We start from the raw sequence: 17,978 nt of genomic DNA on the forward strand, positions 1-17,978 counted from the left end.
ATAAGGAACTCCAACAAAATAATAATGAAACCTTCAGAAAATAATTGAGATGGGACTGAACCTTCCCCTTTAATCATATTCAGTGACTAAGAAGAAAAACCTTTAATTGGCTAGTATAGAAAAAACAAACATGAATCGCTGTCAAACTAGTTATTTGATCCCACATTGATATACAACTGCTCTCTTCTTGGAGTATAATTCACATACTGCATAAAGTATAAACACGGTCCTCTAGAAATAAAATCCTCTACTTTTACCCTTAACTAGTAATAGCCAAAACCATATTTCATCACTCTATCTTTACTACCACCATTGGTTTTCTTTACATGCCAGAACATATGGTGAAATTTTTTTTTTTCTTCAATTCCACCGGAATTCTGTTGAGATTAATCTATGTGTTGATCTACAACTGAAACACACTAGCTGTCAGTTAAGTCATCAAACATATTTTAAATTATTCCACACAATGGCCACATTTTAATCTTTCTGTCTTGTACTGATGGTAACTGCTGCTTTTTTCCTCTCTTTCCCTGAGCATGCTTCTGCTCTGAGCTTTCATACATTGAAATATTCCATTAAGATCCAAACCACTGCCAACACACTCCTACATAAGCATTCAAGAATGACTACTCTAAAATGACTACCTCGCTTCTGTTTATTTAATAAAGACAGCATGCAAGAGAAATTAAATAATCATAGAGGTTAACAAGGCAAAAAGATATTCTGACATCCATGATATAGCATGTATTTATCAAGGATCGTTTTGATTTTATCTTCGACCACCAAGCAAATCTGTAACTGATAAAGACATTTCTACAGATCCAGCAAGATGCACAGACTTGTTAGCAGAGATGAAAAAGTGGCTGATCACATCCTTCACTCATTCGTCCCAGAGGCCGTTCAGCCAAGCATATATCGGAAAAAATTGCCCATAGTATCCTCTTAATACAATAAAACATAAGGCTGCTGGAGAGAGAAATACAAAGCTGTACCAAGAAAAACATCGCTTTTAAGCCTTCCCCTACCTTTTCCCTGATATTTACAAACCGCAGGCAGTGCTGTCGGGGACTCTCACCAGGGTGGCTGCTGAGAGGTCTCATGTGGCGTTCCCAGCTTCCCACCGCCTCCCTCTGTCTGGATTTTAACCATTCCCGAGAAAACCCACCCTGACATGCACAGAATGAATCCTGCTCAAGTTGGAAGCATGTGATAACTAGGCTTCAGGTTGAAACGGGAAGCCTCAGCACCCAATTAATCTCAGAGATTTAAACAAGCCCCATCTTACCGTTTTGCTGTTGCCCAGATCAGGTTATATTCACCCGCAACTCTTTGGCATCTCTCTAGCTATGTTAGTGTTTGCAGTCAGGCCGGGCTCGTTCAGCAACTGAATTCACAACATCTTTCTGCACTAGCAAGCTCAAATGGTACGGCTGTACTACAGCTAAGAAAGGGGGAAATCTAAAGCAGAAAACAAAGAAATCCCTCAAGACAGGGTATTCCCAGTGGAGTAAAATATAAAAGGTACAGAAGAGCACCGAGGATACAACATTTCTCAGTCTAAATTTCACCAGCAATACCACGCTCTTTCTAAAAAGATTTTTTTTTAAAATATGTGATGGACTTGCCTGTGGAGTTCCCAGAAAGGCAGAGTATCCAGGCTCTGCAGCAGCATTGCAGCCAAAGTAACCATGCATATGCTATCTAGGCAATTTACAACAGTCTTTTTGAAAAGATATTGATTTACAATGTAGCAGTGCCTCAACCCAATACAGAACTGCAGCCAAAATAGTTAATGGAGATTTCATAGGAATTAAGGAAAAAAACTTAACATTCAATCAAAAGGATGCAACTTATCATTCCCAGTTCAATCACGACCCAGAACTGAAGGAAATCAGCAAGTTCTTGAGTGACAAATGATATTAAAGTCATAGTCTAAGGGCATCTGGAAATAAGCACTACAAATGCCACTGTTCACTTTTACAGAAACAATAAATCTGAAAAAGCATTTAAAATGTATTGAGCCAAAATATGAACTCTGAAGTTAATTCCAGCATTGTGAGAATGACACGTACTATTTGATTTATGAACATACAAAATATGCAAAGCTGTGAGTAAGCGACCGACACCTACTCCGTGCTGGGAAGCCACTGCTGAGCCCAAGTGGGCTTCGGTGTGGTACGAGGGAAGAGAGGGCAGCATGAGCAAAACCTCAAGGAGGGCTTCTCCAAAAGGGAGGCAGCAAGACTTCTCCATCTCCTACTCCTACAGCAGCCCCTGCTGGCCTGTGCTTCAGATGGCTCCTGGCTCCCCAGAAACCTCCCAGGGTTGGGGGAGCGCTGGACAGACTATGCTAGGACAGGAAACAGCAATGTATACATAAGTGAAACCTTCAGGAGAGAAAGAACACTCAACTGAGGTGACATGAAATATTTTTCATTTTTATGTAACAAGGAGTTGCAATGAACTAGTAGGCGAAACACAGCCCTGGCTCACGCCCCAGGCAGCTCCAGTGACCCACATCACAAGACCATCAGAACCAGGCTCCCCGGTAGAGTCCCACTTTGACGAAAGCACAGCGAGCTTAAACTCCACACATTTGCTCAAGTCACCAAGACTTAAACACTTCTTGACTCAAGCCTCACAGCTGACTATCATCAGTGGCTTCAGTGATTATAAAACTTGAATGACGAGCGAATTCCATAAGATGCTCCTAAAATTAAGTAGCACTTGTTATTTTTCCCCCTCATCTATTTCCCAACCTTAGTTAGAGGGGCATATTCCAGGAGACTACTCAGTTCCTTAGCTTGGTTTTTAAGCAGAAAGAAGTCTTCACTTCTCCCAAAAAAGACAACTTCTACTCTCTAGGCCAAAATATTTTTCTCGGGTGTCTCAAGCATGAGGGTCCAAAGAAAACATGAAAAAAGCTTCCAGTTGAAATGATGAGAAAATATGTTTAAAACATTTACATTTCTTGTCCTTACTCTGTCAATATCAAGTTTTTCTGAGGATGAGGGAGAACAGGACACAAGGATTCTCAGAAAAAAAAAAAAAAAAAAAAAAGACAGGCACATTAAGGGAAAAATGGTGGGCGGCCACAGGGAAAGGGAAAGCAGAAGGCAAGCCAGAGAAACAGGGAACTGCATTCCAGAAGCAAGCAAGGTGTTAGGCCCCAAGGCACGGAGACAGAAAGCAAGCCAAACAGCTGGCAAAGTAACAGAATCTATCTCAAAGCCGCCAAACCCTCCCACATTTTAAACTTAATCATTTTTACTGTATTAAAAAAAACCCTGCCTTTATTGCATCAAAGCCCTTCTTGTTGCCTTTGACATCCCTCAATAGATTCAAATCCAGTTGGGCTTTGGCTTTCCCAACTGCATCTCTGTATGCTTGGAAGATGTCGCTGTATTCCTTTTCAGTTACTTGTCCCCGCTTCCACCTTCTGTGTATTTCCTTTTCACCTACGAGTCTTGTTAGGAACTCCTTACTCATCCATGCATGCTTCCCAGCATTTTTGCTTGACTCCCTACTATTTCTTACCTCCGCCCTTTCCTCCCGTGCTAGTCCCATCCCCTCCCCTACTCCCAAACCCATTCATAGACTGTGGTTGAACACAACTTGGCTGGAACACAAATATGCGCTCTGCTACTGCCCATGGTACCACAGACAGGATTGGGAAACCTGGCCGGCAGGCAAAGGCCATATAGAATTACAGCTGGAATTGATGGACCACACAGAGCCCCCTGTACCATGGGACTGGTTTGTTTTCCGGGGGGGTGGGAGAGTAGCTGAACTAAAGAAGTTTCAATACAACTAAAAAAAAAAGTCAAATAACTATGGGTTTAGGTTTTAAAACTCTGCATGGAAACCAGCTGCAAGTACAAGCTTCACATTATCAGTACTCTAAGTCATGCCACTACTTTCACCCCAGGTCAGACTCCAAAATGCTATGTGGCAATTGAGAACAATTTCTCACATATAAGGAGGCATCTTTGGAGCTTTTCAACATAACAGATATACAGTCATCCACAAATTGCTGTACTTACAGAGATTACACAATGTCATAACTCTGATGGTCAAATTAACTAAACATGCAAACCATCATTTATTAATATGGCTTAGTGAAAAGAATGCCAGTAGTTACCTTGTGTTGTGTGTGGTCGTACTATATACTGTTCAAAAGGAACTTGTAAGTAATGTCCTATTTCCATTAGCCTATATTAAAATATCCAAGAGAGAGGAGGGGAGAGAGGAAGCAAGTGAGAAAGGTGGCTGACTGTTCCTCCCTGTCCAAGAAGTAATAACCACATGCAGTAATTTGTACAAGTATCATGTGTCCATATGAGCCCATTTTCTCCTCACAGAAGAAACTGCATGACTAGGGAGAGCTACTGCTCAACTCATACCCTTTCCATTTTGATAACAACAGATTGAATATACAAGGAAAGAGTAAACACACTTTGGAGTTTCAGAAATTTACTCACATATGAAAGTCATTTGGACTTCTAGCCAGCCACTTTATAAGCCAATAACAATTCAAAAAAATGGTTTAATAAGATGTTTAACAAGTTGTATTCAGAAACAGAGGACTGGATAGGAAAATACCTGTCCAAGTCCACTTCAGTTCCCTGCTATCACAGGAGATCACAAAATATGACCCCTTCCCTAACCTGGTATGTTTGGGTTTAGTCTGAAATTAGAACACATAGAGTGCACAAGACATGACCTAATATATAGCGTACAAAGCACCACGACCTAGTCTACTCAGGAAAAATGACATTTAAATCAACATCTCAGACAATCATTTTTCAAAAACACCACAAAGAAGTCAAGCAGTATAAAATTCAAATGTATGCACTCTGTCTGGAAGACGATAACAATCAGTAAGATGGCTTAGTGGAGTAGCTTTAATTAAACTAACCCATCTACTATGACATACAAATCCTAAAACCACATAGTTGACAATACTTATATTTGCAATTAAAAAAAAATACCTAATCAGGAAAGGGTATTAATATTCCTATTACACAAATTTTAATGCTGAATACTAGAGAGACAGTTTACAAAGGGTTTTTTTTTTTTTTAGGGAGAGTTATAAAGACTTAACAATGGCTTTTTAATATCTACTAGTACACTCCCCAGGGAAGAATCCCTGAAAATGTTTCATTTTTGAGTTACATATATTGCTACAGCTGATCTCATACAGGTACAAAACTCAATGACTTCCCATTTCAAAGTCATCCATAGCATTATAGCTAGGAGAAGAAAGCTTTCTATAAATGAATTAAAACTTAACACAAAAAGATGAGTTCACCTTCATCTCTTTCTCAAGTTTAAATATGTCATGCACTGAAATTCTCATCGTATTTGAAAGCACTGGATTTTAGCTTCCCTTCATTTTCACTTTGAGATACTCACATGAAAGGCTTTGTTGGTTTGGGTGTTTTTTATTTCACCTGATGTCTTTCTACATTGCAATGGAAAAAAAAATCTCAGGTTTTCTAACTAAAAAAGATTTATGCACACAATGTAGGCTATTGTGGTTAAAAAAATAAAGCCAAATCAACTTCCACATTCCTATGATGTAGCTAAGAAGCTAGAATAAGTTGCAAGTTTACAGCATCCACTTTGAAAAATCCATATCTGTTTTTACTCTTCTTCACTAAGCATTGTTCCCTTGAGCCACAATTTCAGACCTGAAGGCTTTTTCTATCTGCTGAGTTTGCCACAACAATGCAAATGGTGAATTCATGTTATGAGAACAGTAAAGCAACCACCTTCAGATGGGAATAACTGTTGACAACTCTCACACTGGAGGTGAACTACCAACATACAAGTGAAAGACTTCAGCTCATGAGCACTGTTCAGCTGCATCTATCCCTCCCTTACAGGCTTTATTAACAAAGATAATCAAAATTTCTGCTGAAAAATCCACTGAGGATCACAGCGAAATATCATGCGATCTTTGAATTGAAGTTCCACCCGCCAAGACCCTGACGTGCCCTGTGGAAAGGGCAGAAACTACATGGAAATAAGCATCCTACCACTTGAGAGCTTTAAGCCAATCTAGACTACAAAGCGATGAAACTCTGAAGGCACCCCAGAAGTGAGATGATATGGCCAACTACCTTAGGCTTCATATAGATTATTTTCAGAAAATTAATCAGAACTCCTGAGAGCTTCCTCTGTGGCCTCTACAGTACACATAGAAACTGCTTTTACAGGATGTCAGACAGCTTGAGACGGTGTTCTTGGATTGACTTGAAGCCCAAAATTCAATATACTTTAAAATTTAATTTTTCTGCATCTTCTCAATGGAAGACAATGATGAGTGTTGAAGTGAATATATAACTGCTCCATTAAGTAAGGACAACACTTTTGGCATTGAAGAAGGTTGACTGAGTATCTGCAGAAGGGTGAAAACCATGTTAAAAAAAGCTAATGAAGTACCTACCTACAAACCAAGTGAGAAGTTGGAGATTATCTTTCACTGGTATTCACAATAAGAGGGAACTGAGGGAGTGTCACAATTATTCAGGCAAAAGTAATCTTTCCTCCTGTAGATCCTTCTAACCACCAGCAGTTTACTTCCTAATTCAATTATAAAATCCAGACCTATCAGTCATAACTTGGTGAAGGAACTTCACTTTTGAACTCATTTATACCTTTGGTCATCAGATGGTAGAGAGTTACACACCACCATGCAGTTAGAAACCATTCCTTCTCTTGAAAAACAAAACAAAAAATATCTGATTATTTCTCACTCAGTAGGAACTACAAGGCCCCTAAAGAAATCTTGCACGATTATTCCATCTTCACCATCATAAATTCATCTTGCGATCTTACGGGTTACTATCTCGTCCTCCCTCAGTCCCGTTTCACACTCTAATGGGTCTTAATCTATTACCTTCAACTCAATGGAAGTTACATTGCACTTCTGACTGATCATTCTTGTCTTCTTCTGTGTCATCTTCTGTGTAATTTTTATTATATGATGGCTAATACTGATATGATATTTACACAAACAGGATTTCTGCAATAACATGATGACAGCTTTGGTTTTGTTCTCCTTTTCTTTCCTATTGTTTTCTGAAGGTTTACTACTGCTGAAGACTGAGTCACTATCTCCAAGCTATTATCCCGTGACCCCGTAATTCTTATCCAGAATAATGTAATTTGTTTAGACTCACCACTACACATCCATAGCTGCAGTTTAAGTTCTTCACATGCATCAGTTTGTACATATCAGCATAAAATGCCTTATCATTTTATCATCCAAATAGTCCATTCTGCAAAATCCTTGGGCAACTTAGTTCAACTAACAACAGATTTTTTAAAATGTGCCAATTTTTCATCTCTCTTCCATGTCTTTGTCTTCTACCTGGAAGGTTAGCTGCCATTCAGTCAGTCTCAAAATTGTATATTTTATCTGTTCTGCATGGCATACACGACAGATGTGACAAATGCATGAGCCTCATGCAAATCACAATGACTGGCAAATCTGATGATAGAAAAACACTAGGTTAGATGGTGGCATGCTAAGAGATTAACGATGTTGCTAACAAAAAATTAAATAGAAACACTCAAGTAATATCTGATTTAGGAACATTGTTGGTTCTCATGACTGAATATGAGAAGCAGCTGTGAGAAATATCTCCCCTCCTTACAGCTATATTTGTCTAGAAGACTACACTACCTAATGTACAAGAGTTTAACTGCAGTCACCCATACCTTTGTTCTTTACTAATTAAATTGGCACAGAATGATGTACATCAAAAAGGCAAGTCAAACCCCTACCTGATGCAATGCTGAGTCAAGTGCTCACATGAAATCAACAGCGGAACTGCAGGTATTGCACTAATATTTATCTGTTCTTTGGCTAAATATGAAGTATTGGATTTGACCTACAAAGCTCTTTACTGTTTGGGTCACTAGCCCCTTGCAGACTGCTTTTCTTGTCCCATTTTATCTCAGTAATTCAGACAAGAGGGCTGCATTCACCTGGGCATTCTCACTGAAGGGCACTTCAGTCCAGAAGTTGATAAAGCTTTAATACATGTTGAGCAGCTTATCTATTTTCCCAGGACATCTTAGGCGTGAAATAGAAAGCATCTCGTGAGGAGTGAGCTGCTGAAGACAGAAAACTTTAGAAAGGAGAAAAGAGCCTCTTCCTTGTATTATAAAAACTACCTCTACAAAATACAGTCAGTGGTAGCACAGCTGCTGCAGCTTACATGTTCACACAGCACCCATTCTCACAGAAAATTCCAGCTAAACATTTTTTTCCTCCTCAGACCACCATCTCTGGAGCTGGACCCCATTAGAGTATGTTCTTAAATAAACTCCCTGGAGATATTCTGCCCTACCATCTTCTTGTGAAGTAGAAAAACATGGACTTCCATGTGAGGGAGCACACTGTGGCTACAGAGGGCCGGAACAGATTTATACGTCAACAAATTTGTCTATTCAGCTCAAGAGTAAATATGTGGCCTATCAAGAAAATTCAAGAAGTCTAAAAGGTTTTAATAATTTAAAAAGGAGCAAAATATTAACTTCAACGGAGGGAAGAAATTTCTATTACTGTGTTTCAGATATTCAGTCATTTCCTGAATTTTGACAAATTTTAAAGGAAACACACCATTTCAGTCTAACAAATTCAAATGCAAATCAAACTTCTTTTGGTTAAATGACATGGAAAAATACATAGATATAAGCTAGATAGATTAATCAATCTGTCTTGTATCAAGTTGAAGACTCCTTGCCACATGAGGAAAGAGAAGAAATTAAGGCCTATGACAAAACAGGTGAATGATTCCACAGAACTGAAGGTTGAAGGTTGAGAATGGATATCTTCTTCCACTTAAAGTCACCACTACAGGATTTACAGCACTGTTAAGCATTTCAAGTCAGAAAGTCTACAAAATACTGAACACTTACAGTTTTGCCCAAGAGCTCTCTGTAGTATTGGGGGTGGGGGTGGGTGTTTGCTTCCAAACGCCAAGAAAAAGCCCACTTGTACAAGTTAGTTATCATTTATCAAAAACACCATACATTACTTTAATATTTTACTTTTTTTTTTTGGCCATTCCAGAAGGTATCTAAAGTCTGCACATATCAAACTATTTTGCAGGCAAAGAATGATGCAGCCATGCATCGCCGCTGAAGTATTGCTGCCTTGGTGCTCAGAGACTTATTTCCTTCTTCAGAACTCAAACCAGACTAAACCCACTTGCAAAATCTTCTGAGGGAAAACCAAACCTGGTACTGTATTTAATTTCTGACTGATTTAGCATAAGATTACTATTAAAAGAATTCTTACTGTACCATAAAACAAAGCCAAAACCCCTTACATCGGTCATCCTCATAATCTAAGAGGTCCCATGGCTATCTACACACAGTTAAAATAGTAATAATGTATTGTTTCACACATTTCCTTAAGAGAAATCTTACATTCTTTTCTAAAAAAGAACAATAAAATCTCAAAAAATGAGGCAGAACAAGCTATATGGTTCACAGACAAAATTATGCTGCAGTGAACACAATTTGTTCACATTCTGGATGTTAAGAAATTTCTCTTATGAAGCAGAATCACTGACACTTGATTGTTCTGTTGTTCTTCCAATTAGTAAGATACCTTCTTAATTAAAACTTAAAAATAAATATAGTATTAGCCTAGCAGCCTAGTCATTAAAATAGGACTCCACTCTAGTAGACTCTTTATCAACAGAGAAGTAAGAAGAGCATCCATGACCAAGCTGACCACCTATTCAGGTGAAAGAGGGAGGGAACCCCACCCTTCTTTGCCTTCTGTTTCAGTGGGGAGATTCAGAAGCAGAATAGTTGAGAGGTAAGAGGAGAACCGATTAAGAAAACCGTAGTGCTACTAACTATTAAAAAGAAAAAGCCAAGAAGGAAACTTGTAGCAAGATATGTACTTGTCATTTTTGTTACCTGCTCTCAGCCATAACATACGTTTTCTTTCTGTAAAACGTAGTTTTAATTTGCAACCTGAAAAATATAATTGCTGTAGCTTTATATATTTTTTCTCTCATGCTATCTAGTGTCTGATATTCAAATAAAGCATTCCATCTTCAGGCAGGTTGTGCCTGCCTCACATAATGCCAATGAGTAACAATATGCCTCCGACATAATATTAGGCAATCTTTACTCAGCTTTTAAGGGGTCACCCGAAGAAAAAACAACCTAGCCTACAAAGAGATGTACACGACCAGCGATAGGACATGAGGAAATGGTACGAAGCTGCCTCAGGGGAAGGTCAGACATTAGGAAAAGCTTCTTCACTGAGAGGGTAGGCAAGGACTGGAACAAGTTGCCCAGGGAAGTGGTCACAGCACCAAGCCTGTCAGAGTTCAAGGAGTCTCTGGAGGATGCTATTAGTCATACGGTGGTTTAGATTTAGATAGTCCTGTGAGGAGCAGGGAGCTGGACTCAACGATCCATATGGGTCTCTTCCAGCTTGAGGTATTCTATGTGTAGAACCCCATTTTATTGGATGAAACCCTCTGTTTAAAAGAACCCTTTACAGGACCAGGAGCAAAACAGAAGTTCTACAAGAAAACCCAACATTGCATTTAATTAAAAATAGTAAGTGGAAAATGAGATCTAGAACAAGAGAAGCATCAAAACATAATTTATATGTTTCCCCTAGAGTGCTTCAAGGACAAACTGCAACTTAAAGTTTCACCGAGGAAAGGTTTGAGGGCCTCAGAAATGTAAATGCTGCAGAACAACTCTTTCGAGGTATGATTCCCAAGAGAATTGGATGTCTTTGAGAGAACGTATACACATGAAGTACTCCAGCATAACATTATGGCAGCTGCCTGACAAAATTTTGACAGAAATGACTGACAAAAATCCTGCAATGCTTTCAGAGCTTATAATATTGAAGGCTCGTATGTCTAATAGGATTGTTCCTATTCCATATGATCTAATAGGTCTGTCCTCAGAAAAGGTTGTGGAAATAATTTAAAATGTAAAAAGACTGAGTATTAACAGATACGATTACTAAGGCAATAAAAGTTCAGACAAGAAGAATTCCATCTAAGATTCCAGTAAGACAAAAAACAAGCATAAGATCACTTTATAATGTCTTATGGCTGCTTTTGAATTTTGTATGCCAACCACAGATTTGACACTTCCCAAATAAATACTTTCTATTCAAAAAGTTACAATAAAAATATACACCTCATACTCTGCACTTATATCTGAGGTGTTTATATTCCTGGGGAGTCTCATTAACCTCGGTGCAACCAGGATGTTGAGATATAAACACACAAAAGGCTGGTTGTTCTTCAGCTGCCCATGACAGTATGAACTACCAATTACAATGCATGCACAGATGGCTAATTGGTTTTATCACAGTTTTCACAGCCCTGAGAAGGGGGACACCACCTTTCTCAATTCCTCTGAAGGCCAGTACCAGCAGCACAAGAATTCACGTGTCAAGCCCCCTCGGGTCCTGTTGCCCTACGTGGTCAAAGGAAAAAGAGAAAAAGTTTTATAGAGGTTTACAACACACACTCAACATCCCCGGTGCAATTTTAAGTAGGTCTCCAGTATACACATTGATTTCATCTGTTAGTTACTTTTGAAATGCTAACAAGATTGTCACAAAAATGCCAAATTCTGAACATTTCAGAACAAGAACAAAGTTTATGAGATTTGCTTCTCATGCTTCAGCATATGTGCAGGCAAGTTAGCACAGATCCTATAAGGAGTTGCAGTATACTTCTACGATATGAAATCCTAGAAGGTTTTAGCTATGCTTTAACAATTCTCTAATATGTATTCATTAAGAGTTTTCTGAGGGTACCAAGTTTGGAAAAACCTGGCTAAAATGACAAAAGCAGAAGAAAAATGCTTTTTGCAATGAATACTGTCCCTTGCCAAACTTTGATGTAATTTATTGAGGTAATTTATTGATGTGTCATTTCTGAAGTTGTTGACCATTCTTACACCTGCTGAACTTTCCTGAAAACTGGCATCCACAAGGCGATGCAGCAAACAGCTGGACTCTGCAGATCGCACGTGCTATCAAGTGAGAAGCCCTGCTCTTCCTGCCTTGCCACAGAGTCATGGTGACTCTGGGCTGCACTTGTACTCTGTCATGAACATGGAGAGAGCAAGCAGAATCATTTGGATTTTCATTCAGAATAAAGGATGCCCTCCATCTCCTCCCTCACTCGTTTCCAGGCTGGGGTGTTTCTGCTTCAAACTAGCACCAACACTAAAATGACACTCTCGCGGATTTTTTTAACAGGCCTACTTATTGACCATGTATTTTAAAGAAACAACTGGCAATTGGCAGTCAAGCAATTCAAAAATCTATCTTTGAAAAGTGCAGTTTAATAAAGAAGCTCACTGAGGACTGTTTAATTTGATGATTACCAGCAAAGGCTGCCAGTAGTATTTACAGAGATCTGAAATAAATTCTTGTCCCGTACCTGAATAACAGTTAGGCTATCATTATCTTATTCTTCCTTGCCTGTAGCAGGTGTCTATCATAAAACAAATGAAACAGCTTTTGCAGCCACCTAATTCCAAGGATTATGCAAGGCCTGAGCACTGCCATTTCCCAAGCCATTTCAATGCAAATACAAAAGTTACAGAGGCTCTTTCACAAGACCTGGAGTACAAGAGGTTACTAGGTGAGAGCATGCACTGGTCTTTGTGCAACTCTGAGAAAGACAATACAGTTTCAAAGTTGGTGCATTGTTTGACTTAATCTCAAATTTCAAGGGTTTGGGGATTTGCTTGTGCTAAATTAATACTTCAGTCTATTCTTACTCTGCCAACTCTATTCCCCTAAAGCTCAGCTTGTGAGAAGACGGGGCAAAATATTATTGAATATTAAACTGCACAATATGCCTCCGTCAAATCAACTATAGCAAACAACACACAAAGTGCATCCCTGGGGTCACTTTCCAGAAATATTCATTTACATTTTTTAATTGCTGTTTTTCATTTCAAACCCAGGTAATATAAACCTGCACTTATCAAGCAGCTGTTCTTTAACCAAAACCTCAAGTCAAAGTAATAAAAATGAATACCAATTAAAGGCATGAACCCATTTCCATATGATGCACTGTGAAACCTGTATATTAGTTCTAGAACACAAAAACCTAGTAGCAGGTTTTTAAAAATACATGCGAGAAAAGAAAGCCACAAAATTAAAAAAACCAACACTTATTATGCAAACATAAAGTCAAAACCCCACAAACCTGGGTGTTCCTTTAGCAAAGGCCAACGCATGAATGAAAAACATACACTTAACAGAACCATTAATACACAGACAGTGAAGAAAAAAAAAAAGAAACCACACCAAACTTGGAATTGCACAAGCTTACCTGAATCACATGTTACATACAACCGGCATACTTTAATGCATGTAAATCAAAACCAAGGTGTTAACATAAGCTTGGCATCAGTGCAACTAACATATATTAATATGAAAATATTATGACTACACCCCTTGCTCTTAAAGTAAACAATTAAAACAGATTTCTCTTATTTCTTTTATCATGGAAGGCAGGGAAATGGCAGGATGGTACACAGTTACCTGGTAATTTGCACTGCAAAATGAGGTTTTACCATAATAAAATACCTTAATAGCAGAACTAAGCTGGCTGTTTCCTAGTAGAAACAGAGATTCTTCCTTAGATTCTCACATGGAAGCCCTTACACTTAAAACACATCAGAAGTAAAGTGCTCTTTCACAAGAAAGTGCCAAACTTCAGTCTTAGCAGATGTTCAATTCATTGGTTTTGACCATACCAATCCAAAAGCCACAGCAGACAGAATAAAATTTCTTTCTGTTATGGGGGCAAAGGGAAGCAATACTGAATAACTTTTGTTTGACTTGATCTTTGTATTTCCAAGGCCATCTCCCCTCCCTAGTACTGTAACATCTGAATATCTTCAAGACATATTAAGAAGTGTATTTTCAATATCCACTGAGAAAGGTAATAATTTCCTTCTCCCTCAAATGGAAAATTAAGGCTCAGATGTTTAACAACTTGCCAAAAGCATCACAGCACTTTCTCCACCAGAAGAAAAGAAGTGTTATTTGAATGCAGCTTCGTTCTGAAGTTAGAAGTACTGCGAAATCTGATGTATTCATTTAGTCCTGGCCTTTTACATAAATTTTAATCTGCTACCAGGTTAGCAAACTCCAATGACAGCATTTCCTTCGATGTCACTTTAATGCCTTCCACTCAATAGAACAAGCTCAGGGTTTTGCTATTAAACCATTACCTTGGCTTAACGTTAGCATCAACAATTATATTAAAGACATGAAATAAAAATAGATTTAAGGCATTGTGCACAATATCATAAACATGCCATCTTTAGTCCTTCCATTCACCTCCTCCTTCCAAAACCATCATTTCCTTTACCCACTGTAGTCTATTAAGGTATGCCTCTATCATAACATTCCCTTTAAAAAAGAAATTATGTTTCTTAGTAAGTGCTGAACAGCAACTGATTGCAAAGCAGCCATGACTACAGAGCACTTGCAATACTTTAAAAGCCCTAGAATTCACTCATACCACAACTACAGCACACACTTCAGAGAAAGTGTGCTGTAATTCACTCAGCTTAATATGAAAAGTAATCACATTATGGAAATGCTTGGTCGTTGCACCGTAGGTAGCACAGGGTCAGCATTGCTTCATCACCATCACCTCTTGACTCCTTGTAGGCATTTTTAAAATACATTCTATATCAAGTGGATATTTTTTTCATTTGTTTTCAACCATAAAATTTTTAGTTATAATCTTGAACAAAAATATAGAAGGCAGGTTCTCACATTAACTCAGTCTGTGAGCTTTATTGGATCACTACCCATGTGCATACCTACAAACACATACATACTTGTATTCGCAAACCACCACGCACCCAGCCAACCCAGACGCGCACAGTATTCCGGTTCCGCACAACCTTACACTCCACGTCACCTGGGCTTGCTGACCTAACCATGGATTGCTCAAAAATATTTGAGCACATTTTGCACTGACAGTGTGTTACCTAAACACTTCTGAAGCAGTTTTAGGGTTGGCACTGCTAAATATGGCCTACTATGCTTAAATATTACAAACCCACACCAAACAATCATTCAAATTTAAATCATTTCACCTTAATTCCTAGCCTCTATCATATTTAATGGTAAATATATTAGAAAAAAAAGCTTTTTTCTATCTGCTCTCAGAGGAACTAACACTGCCCTTTCTCCCACATTTTTCACCAGAACATGAACACTGCTTGGATTTAAGTCACCAAAAATTTAGCTTAGCCTTGATGAGTAGCAACTGCAAATAAAAGGGCCCAAACAACACATTGACAAATATGGATATAAGTAATATCTTCATGGCTACTGACAACAGTCAGAAAACAGCAGAAATATATTGCATTTAGCTCCCAAGAATTAGCATTAGTGGATCAGCATTAACACAGGCAATAGATTTGCGAAGTATAATGAGGTCTCAGAAGACAAAGAGGAAAGTCATTGCACATGACTCCAGGCTTTGTTTCACCTCCCTCACACCTGCAAAAGTCATTACTTTACTTATCAGTACATTTTATACAACCTGCACAGTAGACTTAGTTCTTATGTTTTCTTTTCATTTTGGGGTGTTTTGTTTTGTTTTTCAGATTGCTTTGATTCATGTAGGGTTTCCTGGTTTTACACAAACAGATACAGAGGTCAGACCCAGTTACATAAAAAGCAAAAAAAGTCATCACGGCAAAACATTTTGTAATAAGTACGTGACTTTGTTGAGAAATGGCAGCATTGAATGAATATAATTAAAACTGTTTTCTTTACTGTGCTTTATAAAAATAAAATTGCCCCCAAATGAGAACCCGGTGACCTGCTCTTGGACACATCAGCTGTTGGCTCCTTAGATGAGCTGTGGGTCCTCAACTACACCTTTATTTCCAGCACATTGTTAGATTTAAGATTTAACCCCCACAATCTCTATGTCTGATCTTTTATGAGCCACTAATGACAGGATTTTTTGCCTTCAAGAACAAAAGCCACTGACAGATATTGAAGTTTGTCCTACTTATTATTTCAACTGAAAATAAGTCATCCATTTTAATCAAGTCGCAAAACTTACTTTAGAACCTGTTATAAATTTGTATAAAATTATTTTCCTTAAACGGTTACACATTATGAGTTGGTAATCATTAAAAGATCTGTTTTCGACTAACTAGAATTGCTATATTAAATTTGCCATTCCTTCCAAGCAAGAAATAGAAAACAATGAGCTTCAGAAATTACATATGTATTCAGATTCTCAGTTTACATTTTAGTATTAAGAGACATGTAACTGAGGTCTATTAAATACAAAAAAATAAAAATTATTTCCATATAATTTGTCTTAAGCAGCATTTAAAAGGAAACTGGAACTAAAATACATTAATACGGTGATTTAAAATTTTTGAGTAAATAAAACCATTAAATGGTAGACAAGAAAAAGCACAAAAATAAGTTTTATCTTTTCACAAGTACATTACTGTCTGCAGTTACTATAAATCAGGAAGGTTTCTCACTGCTCTCGTTTTTTTTTTTTTTGATTGAAGAACTGGTATGTGTCATTACTTCAGGCTCATTTTGGCAGATACACTGAAGATGAGAACAAAGCATCCTGATTTTCCAACTGAAAAGCTTCCAGTCTCTGAATAAACAAGTTATTGAATTAAGAAAACATTTGCTGAAAATTTTATTTCTGCAGAAATAACTATTATTGTCAAAAGCTGATTCAGCATTCAAGAGGTTAGCAGTTTGACTTGACACTTCAACAGAAAGGTATTTCTTCCCCACCACTCAGTTAAACTTCAAAATTTTTTTCCAGTTAAAACTATTTTAAATCATAGTGCTTTCAAGGTTGTCGTAACATTATAAAAAATTAAAATCTTCAATTTATTTTTTGCTCATTTGTCTTTAAAATGCTTTTCTACCACCCTACCTATTTGCATAATGCTTAAGTTAGTTAAGTTGTGTAAGAACATACACAAAATACTTTTCAATGCTATTTTTCAATTACATTCCCACCTCCCTCCACCAAATATCCAGCGAAAATCTGCTTCCACTCCACTGATTTCACTGGAGTCCCAAATAAGCTACATTCTTCATGAGTCTATTTGTCATGTCAGAGTTTGCGGTTAAAACATTAGCTCCATTTTTCATAATCAGTTAATAATGGAGATATAGAAATACTTCCTCTACTCATTTCACCTAGACAAGTGTTTATATTCCTATCTGACTCCAAAGCCCCTCTGTCACTGCTCAGCGCTGCCAACTGCTCTCCGGCAGCACTCCAGCTGCTTCCCCGTTGCACAGCTGGCACAGTCAAAACATTCTACCCACTCAAATGGCTGGCATCCCAGTGGATTAAGCTGTTCCTGTGTGCAGAACAGATATCAATTTTACAAAGACCTGACACTCACCTTCCAAATCACTGATTCAAGTAGCTAATCTAGTCTCCTGCTCAGAAACACATTATGGAGACCCGCCATTTGATACAGCGTGCCACAGGAAAACCATAACAAACTGGGAACATTTATTTACTTAAATAAGGACTAACACGTGACAAGAGTGGTCAGCATTACTCTGCAACATGCAGAATCAAATACATGGGGAGGGGATGGCAGTAAAACTAGTATAGATTTAAAAGGGTTGAAGCAGATGTTTACTGAGGGAAATCTCAAGGGACACAAGCAGAGAAGGTAAAAATGCCAAAAATTTTAAACCAAAACAAAACCAAACCCAGGTCCAGGAAACCTCTGAAGCTAAGACTTTGGGGTTTGAAGTAGAGCAGGGATAAAAAGACTTTATCCTAACACAAACCCAACACCAATTTCCTTGCTTCATTTCAAGAAAGATGCTGCCGTATCAGAGAAATCAAAGCTCAGCACCATATGCATGAACCCTCTTTATCAGCAAGACTTAAAGACTTCAA

At 38.1% G+C, this 17,978-nt stretch overlaps 1 protein-coding gene across 4 annotated transcripts in view; it reads right to left on the bottom strand.

Annotated features, from left to right (window-relative positions):
* CDK14 (cyclin dependent kinase 14) overlaps positions 1–17,978 on the bottom strand; it is a 323,920-nt gene that overhangs the window by 257,100 nt on the left and 48,842 nt on the right. The window contains exon 1 of one of the 4 annotated variants that reach the window (XM_064444647.1): positions 1,286–1,306. The exons of the other annotated variants lie outside the window; for them this stretch is intronic. The gene's annotated coding sequence lies outside the window, so the exon portion shown is untranslated. Of the gene's footprint in view, positions 1–1,285; positions 1,307–17,978 lie in introns of those variants that run through there. 4 annotated transcript variants of the gene reach the window in all.

This window comes from Phalacrocorax carbo, chromosome 2 (genome assembly GCF_963921805.1).
Source record: "Phalacrocorax carbo chromosome 2, bPhaCar2.1, whole genome shotgun sequence".
Classification (NCBI taxonomy): Eukaryota; Metazoa; Chordata; class Aves; order Suliformes; family Phalacrocoracidae; genus Phalacrocorax; species Phalacrocorax carbo.